General features: G+C 40.5%; 1 long non-coding RNA gene and 1 pseudogene across 4 annotated transcripts; both read left to right on the forward strand.

Moving 5' to 3' along the window:
- Window positions 1–2,018: 2,018 nt before the first annotated feature.
- LOC143854813 (uncharacterized) lies at window positions 2,019–14,344 on the forward strand. Of its 4 annotated transcripts, none has more exons than XR_013237599.1 (2): window positions 2,019–2,750; window positions 12,582–14,344. It is a non-coding gene; the product is annotated as an uncharacterized LOC143854813 (long non-coding RNA). The 4 variants fall into 4 exon arrangements; XR_013237595.1 differs by having other exon boundaries at window positions 2,019–2,710; XR_013237596.1 differs by lacking the exon at window positions 12,582–14,344 and adding an exon at window positions 11,163–12,368 and having other exon boundaries at window positions 2,019–2,710.
- Window positions 2,759–6,415, forward strand: LOC143854804 (nudix hydrolase 10 pseudogene; annotated as a pseudogene).
- Window positions 14,345–17,273: the final 2,929 nt, after the last annotated feature.

Below are 17,273 nucleotides of genomic sequence, written 5' to 3' on the forward strand. Positions count from 1 at the left end.
AAAACTATAATAAAACTGGGTGGTTGTACCTACCCACTAAAACCCCAACGTCTCTTTTGCGAGACCGGCGCGGTCGACTGAGCCACCGTGATCGCCCACCCATATCTGGCGCCTCTTTTTTTATTTTCAAAATTCAAACCGCCACGGTCGACCGGGGTCACCGCGGTCGCCCACCGAGGACAACCTGTTTCAAAATAATTTTGCTCGAAAAAGAGTTCCGCGGTCGATCGAAGGGATCGCGACCGCCCGCCAAAACCAACCTGGATGTTTTCTAGATTTTCAAAAAACAAATCCGCGGTCGACCGGTTTGGAACGGTCGACCAGCTCGATAAATTTCGAGATGCCCTGGAATTCCAGGTGACATCATGCGGTCGCCCGGCTTAGCCCAGTCGACCGGCCCTGCTTTAAAAATCTTGTTTTAAAATGTTTATGTGAGGGACTTTGGGTCATGGTCTTTGGGCTTTAAACATGTGTTTTCAAATACATTAATGCACTTAGAAAAATAGTTTTAAAGATGATTTGAAAACATCAAAACATGCAAACATTAAATGCCAAGAGGACTCCTATGCATTCTAAACATATGAACATTGAGTCTTCTTGATCTTCAATCTTCTTGGGTGCTTACATGAGCTTCTTCTTGTCTTGAGATAGTCTTTGAACATGTTCTTGCACTTGTGGTTCCTTTGATTCTTTGATATACCATACGGCTTGAAGGATAACCACTAAGACTTGACTTTCTCCAAGACTAGCCCTTGTTCTTCTTGCTCCAAGTGTTGATATGAATGAAACCTGTCTTAATCACAACACCAGAGCAACCATTAGCAAACTACCATCAATTTAGGTTTGTTGATCATCAAAACAAGAGTGGGATGTACCCTTGGGCTTACACATTGGATGGGAGGAAATATGTTTATTTAATTAAAAGAATTAAATAAATAATTGTAAGTTTAGCTTATAGACTGGTTTTACTAAAATAGTCATAACTTACTCATCTCTTGTCAAAAAATAATGTGTAAGTACTCGTTCCTAATTGTGGCTAGTTTCCATGTTTTGTGAGATTTCTCTAGAAGCTTTGGGTTGTGTATATGGAAATTGAGAAGTCTATAAATACAAGACAAATGAATAGAGTTTGCAAGAGCTCTTCCATAATTCGCTCCACCTCTGTATGTGAAACGCTCCACCTCTTAGCCTAGCACTTTTAAGTGTATAAAACGAGTTCTGATTCGTGCCCACATACCTTAATGCTGGGATTCTCGGCTAGTATATCAGACCATGAACTCGTGCTAAGAGGTAAATTTGGGCTGTCCTATTGCATACCCCAGCATATTCACAAAGCATTATACCATGCCCATTTAGGGTATGGAGCCAGACTAGGTTTGCCATAACCCATGTTGAGTGATGTGAGGATTTCAAATGATAGGGGCACACCTAAGCCTCTGGCCCATGTAGGGCATGTCCATTGAGTCTAAAAAGGTGTCCGCGGGTTACCAGTTCTCGCTAAGGATTTCACCACCATAATCTGAATGCGCACTCAGTCGTAGTATTTTGTGTTTTGCCTAGGTTTGGATCCTGCGATTCGGGAACAAGGTTCGCAAGGACACCCCACCCTCAGACCGCCCCACGCGGTCTTGTCACTCGTGGCGTGTCGTGTTATTTGTCTGTAGACACCCCATTTTAACCAGACCCGTGTTCGCGGTATTTGTGCGAAGCCTTACGCAATCAATGAGTTAGGACCCCAATTTCTACCCTAAGTTAGGTTAGGGTCTCACCAAGGCTCCCGCCAAATTTCATCAAAATCCAATCTGATTGGTCAAATAAGACGAGCCAGGAAAGAGGGGGTATCCATGCATAAGGGGAGTGATTTATCCTGCAGTGGGCCAACCTAATTTATAATAGGACAAGAATGGCGGGCGCGCCTTATCAAAATCCGCGCGCCTCATCAAGTGAGGGTGCGGATATCAACCTGTTTGTTTTAATATAAAAAAATCAAAAAAAGAAGAGGCACTGTTGATCTTTTGTAAAAGAAAAAAGAAGAAGAAGAAGAGCAGAGAGCGAGAGCGGAGAAGGATTTGGGGTTTTTTTTTTTATTTCTGCCGATCGCTTCTCCGATCGTTGGTCGGAGATCCAAACTCCGGTCATCTTCCATCTAAATTCCGACCGGTTCACCATTTCCGGTAGGCTTGATCTTTGTTCAGACCTTATCTCCTTCTTCTCTTAGTGCTTAAGCATCGGATCTAAGATTTTTAAAACCGAAGATCTCCAAATCTTTTCATCTCTTCATCTTTCCTTATTAGAAATCCTATCTCTATTTCTTAGATCTGTTACAAATTATTTGAAAAATCTCTTAGATCTAAGGTATTGGAGGAATTTCTGAAGTTTATAGAGAAGAGTGAGAGAGATCTGAGATCTCAGATCTTAAAAAAAATATTTATAAAAGAGCAGAGAGAGAGTAGATCTGAACTAGAAACCCTCGTCTGAAACTCTAACTCTCAGTTTTTCTTATCCTCCGATCGATCTTGCCTGAGATCCGATTTAGTTCCGATTTTTCCTCCTCCAATCTTCAGATCCAGCTACCTCTGTTGCCGCGGCTAGGATCCGACCTCCTCTTTCTCCAAGTGTCGTTTCAAAGTTTCCTCTCCGGCAAACCTCACTGTAAATTGGAGCTTAGATAACGGAGGGAGTGCGAGAAAGCTAGCTATCTTCTTCCTCGGTAAGATTATCTTGAATTTGGAGAAATCATATTAAATTTGGTAAGATTCTTATCATCATTTTGCATGATTTTTAGGATCCATTTGATCTCCTGCTTTAAAAATTTCTCTTATGATTGTTTAATGGTTGATCTAGCTTGATTTTGCTTTCCCTGATAAAAATTATTAAATCAAGTTTTGATAATCATTCCCTCTATATTCGAAATGTTAATCTTATTCTTTAAAAGCCTACTTACTCATTGGAATGATGGATCTGTGGTTCTGTTTATAAGGATTTTTTTATCACAGAGTCATGACATGAAGATCAACTGTGTACATGATCTCTTTAATTTTGAATGTGTTGCTGTCTGAACTAGAATATTTACATGACAGTGAGGTTATCAGTGGTGCATGTCTTTCTTTTGTTGCCATATTACCTAAACAATTACTCTTAATTGTTGATCTACTCTGTGTATGAGAATATATACCTGTGTAGAAGGGTGTGCGCATGTGCAGAGGTATGTGTTTCAAAGTCTAAAAAGTGTGCGTATGCGTATCCATTTTCTGTGTGTGTCTGTACATGTTTATGAATGTATCAATGTCTATGAGAATAAGTATATGTGCATAGGTGGCTGTACATGTGTACATGTATGTATATATGTATAGAGTTGTGTTCATTGCATGTGTAAGACTTGTATAAATGTGTCTAGATATACAGGGGTGCATTTAAAGTTTATGTTTTAGATCCCTGTTATCATAACACCATCCATGTTTTCATCCTAATTTCTGGCACAATTTAGCCTAGGTTACAAATTCTTGCGGGCACAGTACAAGTCCATGATTTGATCTCAGTTTTATACAAGATTTAACCCATGTTTTAATCCCTATTTATTTCAGCTTCTGTTTGAATCAATCTTTGTCTCAGCTCCTGTTTGAGTCAGCTTTTGTTCTAACCAAATGCTCTGATTATGATAACATTGAAAGGCGAGATAGTAAGTTTGTGTAATTACCAGAGGATAGGTGCATTAATGCCATCTCTTCATATTCTCATGTGTATATGATTAGATTTTGAGCTATGTTCACTTTCACACAGACTAAATGGGCACAAGGTTTAGTTTTGAGCTGTGTTTATGTTCCTTCATAAATAAAGACTAATTTTGAATTGTGTAGGTTGCTATAGCCAAAATAAAGTGATTTTGAGTCATGAGTAAATTATCAGGGGTATAATTTTTATCTTATGGTTGTTGTGAAAGTTGAATTATAAGAAGTTGTCCAGATTATCATGTACGCTATTTTAAATCCTACTGTCTTGCACACTTATTACAGCTCTATTTGATCTTGGAACGATGAAAAGCGCTTCTATGCATGTTTTCTTATTGATTGCACAACACAAGGTGGAGGGTTTCATACTATAAAACTGTTTTCTCATCTTTTCTCATGATAAAATCACTTTTGGTGTGTGAAACCTTTTGAGAGCCCACTTCTAGTGGTGCTGAGTTGGGGGGAGGTTTTGTATTTAGTTGATCATTTTGAATTTTCAGCTTATTATAACTGTTGACAAGAGAGATTTACCTCCCCTGTTTTAGACAAGAACTACTTTTAGTTCTAATAGGATATTCTTAAAATGTTCCAGATGTTAGTGTGCATGTTTGTGATGACCTCAATGAGGAGTTCCTCTAGCTTTAAGCTTTGATTTAGTATTACCATTTGCATGGCTGAACCTGCCATTTACCCAAAAGTTTCATTTGCTTTGAGAATTAAGCATATTCACATCATTTATAATAGTGTGGATATGATCGCAACTTAGGTAAACTATCTCATCGCAGGTTGTGTGTTCTATAGTTGTATTTTGGTTGGGTTAAATGATATGTAGTTACTAGTCATTAAGTATAGAATGAATATGCTCTGATATTCCGTGTACTTGATGAGGCTGATGAAATGCTGAGGATAGGTTTCGTTGAAGATGTTGAGCTTATTCTTGAAAAGATTAAGAATATAAGCAAAGTTCAGACGCTTCTCTTTAGTACTACCTTACCTCCGTGGGTGAAGCAGATTGCTTATAAGTTTCTTAATTCTCAGAAGAAAACCATTGATCTTGTTGGTAATGAGAAAATGAAAACTAGTACCAGTATTAGACATATTGCCCTTCCCTGCTTTCATTCAGTGAGAACCAAGCTTATCCCGGATATTATTCGTTGTTATAGCAGTGGAGGCCATGCCATTATTTTTGTCGAGGCAAAGAATGCTGCCTTTGGGCTTGTTCCCTGGAGCCCGAGCATTGCTTGGAGGCATACAGCAGTCTCAGCGTGAATCTGCCCCTGCTGGATTCATATCTGGCAAGTTTCAGGTTCTGGTGGCCACAAATGTGGCAGCGAGTGGGTTGGACATCGATCATGTCCAATTAATTATTCAGTGTGAGCTACCCCGAGATGTGGAAGCCTACATCCATCGGTCAAGACGCGCAGGGAGAGCTGGCAATACTGGAGTTGCTGTGCTACTCTATAAAAAAATGATGACAGGTTTAGAGGTCAGATCTGTGGGTATCAGATCCATGTCAGCCTCAGCATGTTCAGTTGAAATTCTTACCGCTGTAAATGACAGATATAGAGACATCGCTGTTGGCATAAGGGAGCCTATGGATATAGGAGCCTTTGTTTCTTCACTAAGAGTGTCAATATCCAAATGGAGGCAGCAGGGAAAGAAAGGTGTTTGGATCAAATTGCCCATTGAACATACAAACCTTGTTCAAGCTGCAGTTCAGGAAGGGTTTTAGTAACCATCATGCAGAGCCAAATTACTTGATGCTTGTTTATTGGATTCCTGAGATTGTTCATTCTCTCCCTGTAAATGCTACGCACACAGTGAGTGTTGGTGGTTTTGTGATGAATGATAGAAGAGAGGTGCTTGTAGTACAGGAAAAGTTTGGCATTCTCCAGGGCACTGGTATGTGGAAGTTTCCTACTAGAGTTGTTAACCAAGGTGAAGATATTTTGCTGGCGCAATAAGGAAAGTCAAAGAAGAGACAGGAATCGACACAGAGTTTGTGGAAGTACTTGCGTTCAAGCAAAGCCACAAGTCTTTATTTGGGAAGTAAGATTTATTCTTTATATGCACGCTGCACCCTCTCTCCTTTGACATTGAGAAACAAGATTTAGAAATAGAGGCAGCCCAGCGGATGCCGATTAAGGATTTTGCATCCCAGTCTTTTCTCCACAAGCGCAAGGCTCTCAGGTTCATAGTTGATATTTGCGTTGAGAAGAGTGGAAAGGGCGATGAAGGTGTTAGCCCAAGCCCATCATTGGAGGGACTTACCTGGTTGTGGTAATGCCCTCTTCTCTCTTCTTCTCCTCTCGGGAGCCTTTAAATCTTAGGTGACCCTTTCTCTGGAAAGGGCAATGTTGGCGATAGTCGGAGCCTCCCCTTTAGAGAGACAATTTGGGTCTCTATAGAGCTAGCCCAGCCTCGTGGGACTTGCTTAGTCCAAATAGTGTTCCCCTCGCTATTTAGTAAGCTTTCCAAGTCTTTTAGACACCCTTAGATAGATCTTTTCCCTCATTTAGAAGACCCTAGTGGTCTCATTAGTGTTTTCCTTTTTAGAGACATTGGTTGTCTTGCTAGGCAGCTCCCCTCTGGTAGCAAGCCTCGTTGTTTAGAGTGGCTCCTTTTGGAGAGTCTTTGACTCATTCCTCCTTTGAGTTGTAGTATTAGAGAGCCTTTGGCTCATTCATTTTCGTTAGTGGTTTTTTTTTTTTTTTTTAGAGAGTCGTTGACTCACTTGTCTTTTAGATAGTGTTATTAGAAAGTCTTTGGCTCAGTTGTTTTAGTTGGTATTATTAGAGAGTCTTTGACTCATTCGTCTTTTAGTTGGTATTATTAGAGAGTCTTTGACTCATTCGTCTTTGACGCTTTCGTCTCTTTAGCGATATTATCGGAGAGTCTTCGATTCCTTCATCTTTTCTTGGTATTATTCGAGAGCCTCTGTCTCAGTTGTATTCCCTCTTTAGTGTTATTAGTTAGGAGTTTCTCCTTTAGAGTTGTCATTGAATACTTTGATTAGAGACTAACTCAGTCTTATTAGAGCTTTGCTTGTTTGAGATCTTAGATTCGTTTTCTCTGTTCTTGGAGCACTTCTTTATGTGTTGTGGTTCGTCTCTTTGAGACGCTTGTTGTTTGTTCGGGGTTTCCCCTTTTGATTTAGGGCTTTGCCCTAGTTTGTGGTTATGCTTGCGTGTCCCCTTGAAGGATGAAAACATTTAAGAATCAAAAAGCATTGGAATATTTTAAAATCCAAAAAACATCAGAAATTCGAAACTCAAAAACATTTGAAAACGTTAAAAATCTCAAAAACATTTGAAAACGTTAAAAATGTCAAAAACATTGAAAACTTTAAAAATGTCAAAAACATTTGAAAAACTTTAAAAACCTTAAATCTTTTGGATTGTTAGGTAGTATTAAGAGAGTTCGTTTCGAACTACGTTGGCTTGATCCTCCCTCACGAGGTACGTAGTGCAGCTTGGGATTTACATCCCAAGTCCAGCCAAACTTTTTGTAAATAATATTTTAAACTTTCTTCAAAAACCTTTAAAACCTTATTTTTCAAAAGATCTCCCTCTAGAGTTAGGATTTTCTCCTAGATAGAGAGTTTTAGAGTTAGGTGTTTCTTTTGATAGGTTGTTTGTTTGTTGTGTGCTTGTTTTAGAGTTAGGGGTCTGTCCTAGAGTTATAGGAGCGCCTCCGTCCGGTCAGTCGGCGATCCACATCGCCGACTGATGACTAGAGTAGGATGCGTTAGTCCACCCTTTGTTTTCCTTAGGAAACACAGCCTAGTTACACATAGGTTGTAGGAACCACCTGCATTAGCTTAGGGCTAATCTGCATTTAGTTAGGGCATATAGGGTGTCCTAAAATCCATAATTCACTGGAATTTAAATAATCGTACAAGAAACTTTAATAACTGGTCCGGTCTTTTAGATCTAGTCTAAGATAGAGGTATAGGTGTCTTAGGCATCCTAGTTTAGAATAGGCGCGAAGAACTACGTTGCCTTGATTCTCGTGGAGGCGGGGATACGTAGGCTTCTTTGGATGAATACCAGACCATCCTATGACTCGGGCTAATAATTTAGAGTCTTAGGATTTGTTGTGTAGTCATCGTATGTTTTGATGTGTTTTCTTACTTTCTTGTACTGATCCTATACCTTTAGCTATAGCTTGCATGTTTGCACATCAGAATTTAGACACCCATTAGGCATGTCACTCATAACCTAGCTATGCTTAGGTGACACATCTTTCATTTTATTTTATGTGTGCTTATTATTTTATCCTCAGGAAATGCATGCTTAGGTAGACGACTCCCGAGGATTGTTCCCATTTCACATGATTTTTACCCAAACTTCTTTGGAGTTAATAATAAATGGCATAAGAGACCAAGTGCTTGCACTCGGACGAATTGGGGGTGCTCTCAGACCTTCTCCTTTCGTAACCAGGCGCGAACCCATATATATTTCTGGTTATCCATTGCACAGAGGATTTGATTTTAGGGTTCCATGGCATATCCATGGATGGCGACTCTGAGTTTATTTTAGGTATGTCTCGGTTTCAAACCTCGGTTCCGGATCAAGACATATCTCTTTCTTTTTATATCGTCACTCGTGCTATGCTATGGGGGTGGCATCCGTTTTGAGAGTTCCTTGGCAGAGCTCTCATTCACGTTGTGGAGATCCAGAGGGTGTTAGGGACCCGTTCCCTCACTCGTCCTTGGATCGGGGTCCACATTGTCGCTCTTGGTTTGCGAGAGTCACGGGTGTGTGTGAATGAAGTATGGACTCGAGTACGGTTCTCTGTCAACCCGTTTGGGCAGATAAGCGAATTGTAATGGTTTCCCCTATTCGTAATGACGAGTGGAAATGTGCTTGCCCCTCCTGTGAACTTGGGATAAGAAACTGAATTCTATAGGATATCAAATTTCAGAGTCACTACCTAGGTTAGGGCCTAGGACCCATAATTAACTCCGTTTCAAGCATGGTCTTGACAGAAATCTGAGTAAGGGATATTGTTACATTTAGGGAAGGTGTCAGGCACCCCTCATGCCGGGGTAAACCCGGTCTCTTAACTTGACTTGGCATATATAGGAAAACTTTAGCAAAGTTGGTTTTAAAACACTTGTTATGATAGGGCTTATTCTCAGGTTAGGGTTTTGAATAGAAAATGAAAAGAGAGTGAAGAGAAGGGAAAATGGTTTTTTGCTGCAAACGGGAAGAGGATTTATATTACATGACCCAGGACTATTGGATCCTCGGATCCTATAACTAACGTAGCCCGAAAGCAATAAAGAAAGCAGTAATACCTAAAAACTGAGAGCCTCATTATATGATTCGAGACTACCGGCCCTCCAAACGTTATAGCTATCCTCAATCTAGATATTACAGAATATAAATAACGAAAAGTAAATGATAGAAATTAAATTACAAAAAGTAAACAAAAAAATTAAATGACAGGAAGTAAAGAAATGGATTCAGTTCTCTCCGTTTGTCCAACACCGTAGGAGTATAGACTCACTTTTGTACCTCTCCTGACCTATAGTGGGGCTTGAGAAAGAGTGTTGGGATAAGGAGAGAGAGAAAAAAACCTATTTGTGAAGGAGAGGATTTAGGCTATAGGACTTGGGGGAAAAAGGTTCCCAAATCCTATAGCAACCTGTTTCTGGTTTTTTAATTGAAAGGCAGAAAGTTGTAAATCATCTAAAAATTGAGAGCTTCACTATATGATTCGGGACCGTCGGCCCTCCAAACCTTATTGCTATCCTCAATCTAAATGGAATGTAAATGAAATAAAGCTGAAAAACATCTAAAAATTGAAACCTTCACTATATGATTCGGGACCACCGGCCCTTCAAACCTTATAGCTATCCTCAATCTAGATGAGTTGGAATGTAAAAGAAAAAGGTTTCGTTCTTTATACTTTTTCATCGCCGTAGGAGTGCATGGCCTACTTATCTAGCTCTCACGACCTATGGTGGGCCTGACATGGAATGGCTGGACCAGCAGAGATAAAAGAACTACTTTTATGAAAAAGGTGAGGATTTAGGCTGTAGGGTTTGGGGCTAGAAGGATCCCTAAACCATGTAGCTACCCGCTACTGGTATTGTAATTGAAAGTACGAGAAGCTTGTAAAAGCACCTAGTCTAGGGTTGGTGTCTCTTTGATTCCTTAGAAATTCGGCAGAGTACCGGCGTCCAAGTTATTTTTGAAAGAGATTTCTACAAAAACTGGATAGTCAAGGGTTTGACCATTCCCGATTTCAGCAGAACCTCAACTAGTTTCTATAGGTTCTCTCTGTAGTTTCTCTCTCTATTTCTCTAGGGTTTCCACCAAAAACTAGGGAAACTAATTAAAAAGGGGTAAAGGGGGATGAAAGAGGGAAAAAGAAGGTGAATAGCCTAAAAGGGAGGAAGGAGGGAGAGAAAAGTTGAAAATGAAGGATGGGGTGGTTCCCTATTTATAGGGGTGAGCCCCAAAATCGGAGGGCATACCCAAAATCGTGTCCTGCAATTTTGGGGGACTCCCTACGATTTCAAAATCGCAGGGGTGGGTCTAGGGCCCCCTCAAAGTGGATTTTGGGTCCCGGTTTTGGGTTTTGGGTCTTCGGTTCAGGGTTCAGGGTTCCTGGGAGTGGGTTTTGGGTTCTGGAAGTGGTTATGGGTTACCGATTGTGGTTCCCTATTCCCGATTTGTGGTTTTTGGTTTCCAAAAGGTGGTTTCTTGTAGCCGAAAGTCGTTTTTGGTTGAGTTTCTCTGAGTTTAGGGGTCTGATCTTTGGGATCTGGGGTTGCCGTAAGAGGTAGGGTGTCGTGTGCTAACGGGCTAAGAGGTCGGATCTCAAGGATCTCACTTTGACCAACTCAGGACTCGGTCGAAAGGTTTTGGTGACTTCGGGTGGTTTTGAATGCAGAATTAGTTGCCGGGGTTACTAGTTTTTTAGTAGTTGTGTAAACCTAGAGAGATATCGATAGAAATGTTGAGAGAGAGACCAAAGAAGCTACGTGACTCGTCATAGGGATCGTCATTGCGACAACCTATCATTAGTCCGGTCTTGACAAAATGGGGTGTCATCACTAGGGTACATGATTGAGACCCATATTTTCAAATCTAATCTCTGTGGTAAACAATCATGGACCCTAGGGGAGGGTGTAGGCCTTATAGTCAGTTCCTTCATTCCGAAGTCCCACACCCTAACTTGGGCACTTTTTTACCACCTTTCTTTACTGAAATTCGATTTCGAGTCCCGACTTTGGGATCATTTTTCACCAGATTTCTTAGTTTTTAAGTTCAGATCGATTCCCTGGTCGTTGATTCTTACTACCCCATCTCTTCCTAAAAATACCTTTAATCTTTAAAAGAAAAAGAAAGGAAAAAATAAAAAGATTTTTCATAGACCTCCTAGTGTTTTATCACCCCTGACTCCTTATCTTCTGTATAGGGCAGCACATGGCTTCGAGGGGACTACCTGAGTGGAACCAGTGTTCCCATTGTCTTGAGAATTACGAGTTCCTCGGATGGTAATCCTAATGAGAAGTTCTTCCCTTTACTTGCCCCCATCCAAATAGACTGGAATCTTCTCCGAGCAGCAGCTAAATTCTGGGACCCCTGTTATCATGTCTTCCATTTCGCCATCGAAGAAATTTGTCCCACTTTCAAAGGATACCGTACTTTATTGAAACTCCCTCTTGACGGACCCGTGATCAAACCAACGATCAAAGGCGGGTACCGCACCATGTTCCAGCAGTTGATCGGCATGCCCTATTACAATCTCATAACCTTCGTAACTGACCGGGGCATCCTTACTGATCAGCTTATCCGAGCCTTCGCTCCTGATGATGACCTTGAGGCTCTCACCTATCAGTCATGTCAGCGTAGGGTATTGGTTTTCTGTGTATACGCCAGATACCTTATATGTCAGAGTTCCAACGTTGCTTCACCAGCCATTCTCATTATAGTGGAGTAGCTCCCTCAGAGAGCCAATCCTGTTCCAACCATCATTGCAGAAACTCTGAATGGACTGGACGAGGCCTTCAAGTCTCCTCGGCGTCCATTTGCCGGTAGCTTCCGCTATCCAAATTGGATGTCTCCATCTACAATTTCGACTCTTGGGGATGCCTCAATCATTGTGACAGTGAAGCTGGATGGACCGCTTTGCTAGGAACCCACACTCTAGATGACATACCTTAGAAGATGCGCGGGTTCCATAGGGCCACCTTGGCGACTCGAGGATCTCATTATATCTGATTGCTTGGTCTGGAAAACACGTCCTTCTATATCCCTGATCGTGTTGTTTGTAAGTACAACGCCAGGCAAAAAACTTGTGATGTCCTTACCCAGTTTCATCCTCCAGAGGAGTAAAAATATCCGAAGTTGTCGCATCTGCCTGGAAGAACAGAAACAGCATCATTCTCCTTGACATTGCTTCTGCTCATGGAGATGAAGTAGACCCAGACTACTACCCATGGCTCCAGAAGGAGGTCATCTCCGAGGACCTGGCCCTTAAATCTTGAGTCCGCTGCTACAAGAGATATCTGGGGGTCGCTTTGTTTTTTTTGTCTTTTTGTGTTTTTTAACCTGATACAGGCTTTGTAAAAAGAGAAAATAAGAAGAAAAATGTAAATTGAATCAAAAGTCTTTCTTCAAATCCTTGTGTCATTTTTTCTCATATGGATTTTGCCATAATCTTTCATTGCATAAATCTGATTCAAACAACTGCTCAAGCTAGTGAATTTGCTTCCATTTTTCAAGAAGAAAAGGACGCTTTACCATAGCGCCCAGAAAATAAAATAACCTGGTCACGAACATTTCCTTGCTCAGTCAGAGCTTCAAAATCATCTATTTTCAACACCTTGGACAGTTGGAAGAAGCCATCGAAGAATCCTCAGTTGTTCAGGAGTTGCGTCAGATAATAGATGATATGTCTTGCAAGTTCAAAGTGATGACCGAAGAAAATGTTCAGTTAATGGACCGGCTCTAGCATATCTTGAGATCTGGAACCTCTTGGGAACCCAAGCCACCCAGTGTTCAGGAGGTTCGACCAGCAGTTCAACCAATGGAATCACCGAGAGATCCATTTTAGGAAGAGTAGTGTTCATACGAGAGTCAACTGCAACCCTTCGCAGAGATGCAGAATTCGTGGGAAGAAAATTTTGCAAAAGTGACCCAGGATATCAAAGGAATCAGAAACCAGGAGACAACAGGACTGACCATGCGAGATGTGTCCTTATTACCACATCTGCAATTGTCGGCAGACTTCAAGTGGCTCGATATTGACAAGTTCGATGGAACTGGCTGTCATCCGATGCATCTCAAGATGTATGATGGCATGCTCCGAACCTAGGGGCTATCTCCGAAATAGTTGGCCTTGGTTTCTCTAGAATTCTCTAAAGGGAATAGCAAGGGAATGGGTCTTGAGTCTGACTGATTTACCGACTGTGGGTTGGAATGGCATTATGGATCAGTTTGTTAAGCAATTCTTGTATGATGATGGTACAGAGACCACCCGGCGAGATCTTGAAACCACAAAGCAGGAACCAAAGGAATCGTCCTCAGAATTTGTGAAGCGATGGCATCAGAAGACAATCCAGATGCTCAAGCGACCGTATGAAGAAGGGCAGATTCAAATGATGCAACAGAATTTGACTCCCCCCTTCCAACTTCACATGACCAACTAAAGTTACACCAGCTTCAAGCACCTCATCGATACCGGAAATATGGTAGAAAATTCCGTGGCTCATGGATGGATCGCCAGAACTATGGCAGATTTGAAGAACTCTGTCCCCATAAAGCCAGCAACATCAAAAGAAGTAAGTGTTATGAAGGCCACCCCAGAACCCCCTAACCTGTCGGTGGTCTGGCAACAAGACAGGAACCCTCCCAAACCAGGACCTAGGGAAAGAATATACAGAGAGTTCACTACTTTGCTTGCTAGCCTTCCTTCAATCATGAGAATCCTTTTGAAAAGGAAAAAACTTATTTTACACACACCCCGCTCACCTCCGAATCCACTTCCTCCTAACTTCAATGAGAACGAATTCTGCGAATTCCACCAAGGGAATGGCCATTCGATGGATAGGTGTTTTGCTTTGAAGCATGCTATCCAGGATCTCATTGAGAAAAAAGACTTTGTCCTTCCAAAGCCAAATATAACTTCCAACCCTCTCTCGAACCATAACCCTTCATTCTCAATAATGCCATCTTTACTGAACCTCCATCTACAGACTTTTCATCCCTCATCTACGTCATTGAACCCTTTGTCTGGGGTGTCGATGATGAAGAATCTGAATCTGACCCATATGTGTTTCACTTTATAGCTGGTTATTTAGAGGTGCATGGTGATTTGAAAAGCCTGTAAAATTGAGTTCTACGTAGTTAAACATTGATAGTTTGATGGAAAGGGCAGTTTCTCCCTATTGCATGTGAGGGTTAATTGCATCCTTGTTCAACAAGGCCTAGCTAAAGTATTGAAGGAAAAGATGGAGAAGGTATTGACAGATGGGGAAGGTATCGAAGGAATTGAAAGATGACGAGTGGGAAGATATTATGTCAAAGGTAGTCTTCATTATCCAATGGATAATATTATATTTAACGTTATCGAAGAAGAATCAACATCTAAATTATGGGAGGAGTTGGAGAAACTTTACATGTGAAAATGCAATCTTAGACCCAAGTGACAACCCAAGAGGGGGTGAGTTGGGTTTCTAAAAACCAAATACCCTTTTTGAAAACCTAACCAATTTTAAGCTTAATTACAAGTTAGAAGATCAATTAAGCAATTGATGCAAATAAAGATAAATTCAAAGTGAAATACAAATTAAAGAGCAAAGCAAATAAATTGTGCACTCGGGATTTATAGTGGTTCGGTCCTTTAAACTCAAAGGCCTACTTCAGTCCCACCAACAAAATAGTTGATGGCTTTCACTATTCGATCTTCTTAAGAACAGTGAAGATCTTACTGATACAATCCGATCACTTTAACCTTGGTAATGATCCTCACCACGGAGAAGGCTTCATGTCCCCGAGCACTCGCCAATTACATGTCATGATCAAAGAAAGAAAGAACCAAAAATCCCTTTGCAAGGGTACAATCAAAGTAAAGAAGATTTAAAAATGAATCCTAGCTCCAATACTTATCTTAGATCTCAAGGAGGCACAAATAGGTTTTTTTCACTGTAAATATATTCCAAGGTAGCTTAGGAGTGTTAGAGTTGAGATCTAAGGGTTGTGGAACCCTTAAATAGGCCAATCATCACAAAATTGGCCGTTATAGCTCTCCAATAGTACACTATGTCAACTCCTTAGCGGACTATCCAGTTGGGTACTATAAAAAACCAAAAATATGCTGCTCAGTTGACTATCCATTCCTCGGTCGACTATCCATGCCTTGGTCGACTTCAAGTCGACTATCCATGGGTCGGTTGACTATCCAGTGTATTTTCTAGATTTTGCCCATTTTGCATAGTTTGGTTGTAAAATCCATATCAACATCGTTTCTTATCGGATTTCGACGTTCTTGTGCTCTACGGATATGAGAAAATGGAGTAATATCTGTTAAAAATATTAAAATAATTATTAAAATATAATATGGCTATTATCCTTAAGGGAATGTCCAATGGTCAACTAAGTAAGTGCCAATTTGGTTCTTTTTCATTTCAAAGCTTTCTTTGGCATTTAGGATTTATTACTATTAATTTTCCATTGTAATATAATGTTATTTGGGACTTTATTTCCTATTCCTTTGTTCCTCTAATTAGACTTAACTTAGGACTGGATATATACAATCTAAAAGACTTGAGAAACTTGATCTTCAATAAGAGTTCTTTACTTCAAGTCCTTTGCATACTTGGATCATCTAAGGCTTCTTTGAACTTCTTTTGATACTCCAATTAATCACCAATTACCTTGATCCAAGCTCCCTTGATTTGATCACATGAACATATAAATCTATAGCTTAATGAACAAGCACATTAGTAACACAAAATCACTTGTGTTTGGAATCCTCAAAACAAGAATGCAAGATAGCCAAGGGTTGAACCATTGTGCTAACAACATGTTGAAAAGCTTGGCAACCGATTGCATTTGAAGTAACAGTTGTACGTACTGAAGATGCAAGAAGTTAGAAACCTTCTAGAACACATGAGTTTGTTCAACAGGCTTGTGGATTAGCTCCGCAAGGTTGAAGAAAAGATGAAAGAATAAAAAAGACTTTATTACTTCTTACGTCACTTTTTGATTAATACAACAATCTAGTGACTACATTATTATTTGATAAGGTTAACGTGAAGATGGGAGAAGTCACGATAGTGCTCTTATCAAGTGAGACTAGAAGGAATCCTAATCAAGATGTTGGTTAAGAGCAAGGGTTGATTGCTTATGGAGAGAATCAAAGAGGATGGTCACCTGGCATGGGTTCAAGAAAAGATAGGTGACCTAATAAAATTAGATTAGGCAACACAAGAGGGGGGGGGGGGGGTGTGAATTGTATTTTCTTAGAAATTTAGGGATTTTAGATCTTATTAATTTGAAATTAGGATTAGAACTATTCCTTGTTACCTTAGATTAACGATTATAATAAAAGGAAAGATCTTACCAAGCACAAGTGAAGAATGTAGAGAAGAAGAGACCACACAAGGAATTTTATAGTGGTTCAACCTCTGTTCCCACTAAGGTCTACGTCCACTTGCCAAGACCTCCTTGGCTTCTCCACTAAGTGATCCTCCTTTCTTATCGGGCTGGATCAAGGAACCCTCTTACAATGATTCACCTCTTTTATCGAGCCAAATCGAAGACCCTCGCTACAATGATTGAAGAAGAAGAAGAATGAACTCTCTTGGCCTCTTGAAGGCTTGATGTACAATGAATCTCACAAATCTCTCTCAAAAGAAACTACAAATGAGCCTAAAGAGATCCTCTTGTCAAATGATTGAATGCAAAGTAATGCTCTTAAATATGGTTGTTGGAAAACTTGTTGAAGCTTTGAATGTAAGGAGTAAATGTTTTCTCAACTTGACAAAAGGTGTAAATGCTTGGATTTAATACATATTTAGGGGTATTTTTAGCATAAAACATAGTGTAAAGAACGCATTTAAAAAACTAGCCGTTATGGCATCCAACAGTTACAAATGTTACCGTTAGCAGTTGACTGGTATAACAAGTAGGCTGGCCAATGCCCTCTGTCGGAGTATTTTAAAAAAACAAGTTCATGTCGCTCCAGTTGGCTGGTCTAGCCAGTCGGCTACCCCGGCAACATTTTTTCAACAGGTTATGAAAACCCTTTCAGGCCAGTCGACTGGTCTCGTTTTCACTTTCTGGGAATCCAGAAGGTGAAAACCATTTGGGGCCAGTCGGCTGGATTCTTCCAGTCGACTAGGATTCACGTGCTGGAAATCCAGCAGGTGAACTCCCCATTGGGCCAGTTGGCTGGAGGTGTCCAGTCGACTGCCCAGCCCTTAAGTTGAGTTTTTATTTAAGCTTTCAATTGAAACTTCAGGGTTTGATTCTTGGGCTTTGGTCTTTGTTTTTAAAACATGTTTATCTACCTATAAGGGTC

This window comes from Tasmannia lanceolata, unplaced genomic scaffold (assembly GCF_043159265.1).
Source record: "Tasmannia lanceolata isolate RefF3 unplaced genomic scaffold, GAP_Taslan_0.1 ptg000003l, whole genome shotgun sequence".
In the NCBI taxonomy this organism is placed as follows: domain Eukaryota; kingdom Viridiplantae; phylum Streptophyta; class Magnoliopsida; order Canellales; family Winteraceae; genus Tasmannia; species Tasmannia lanceolata.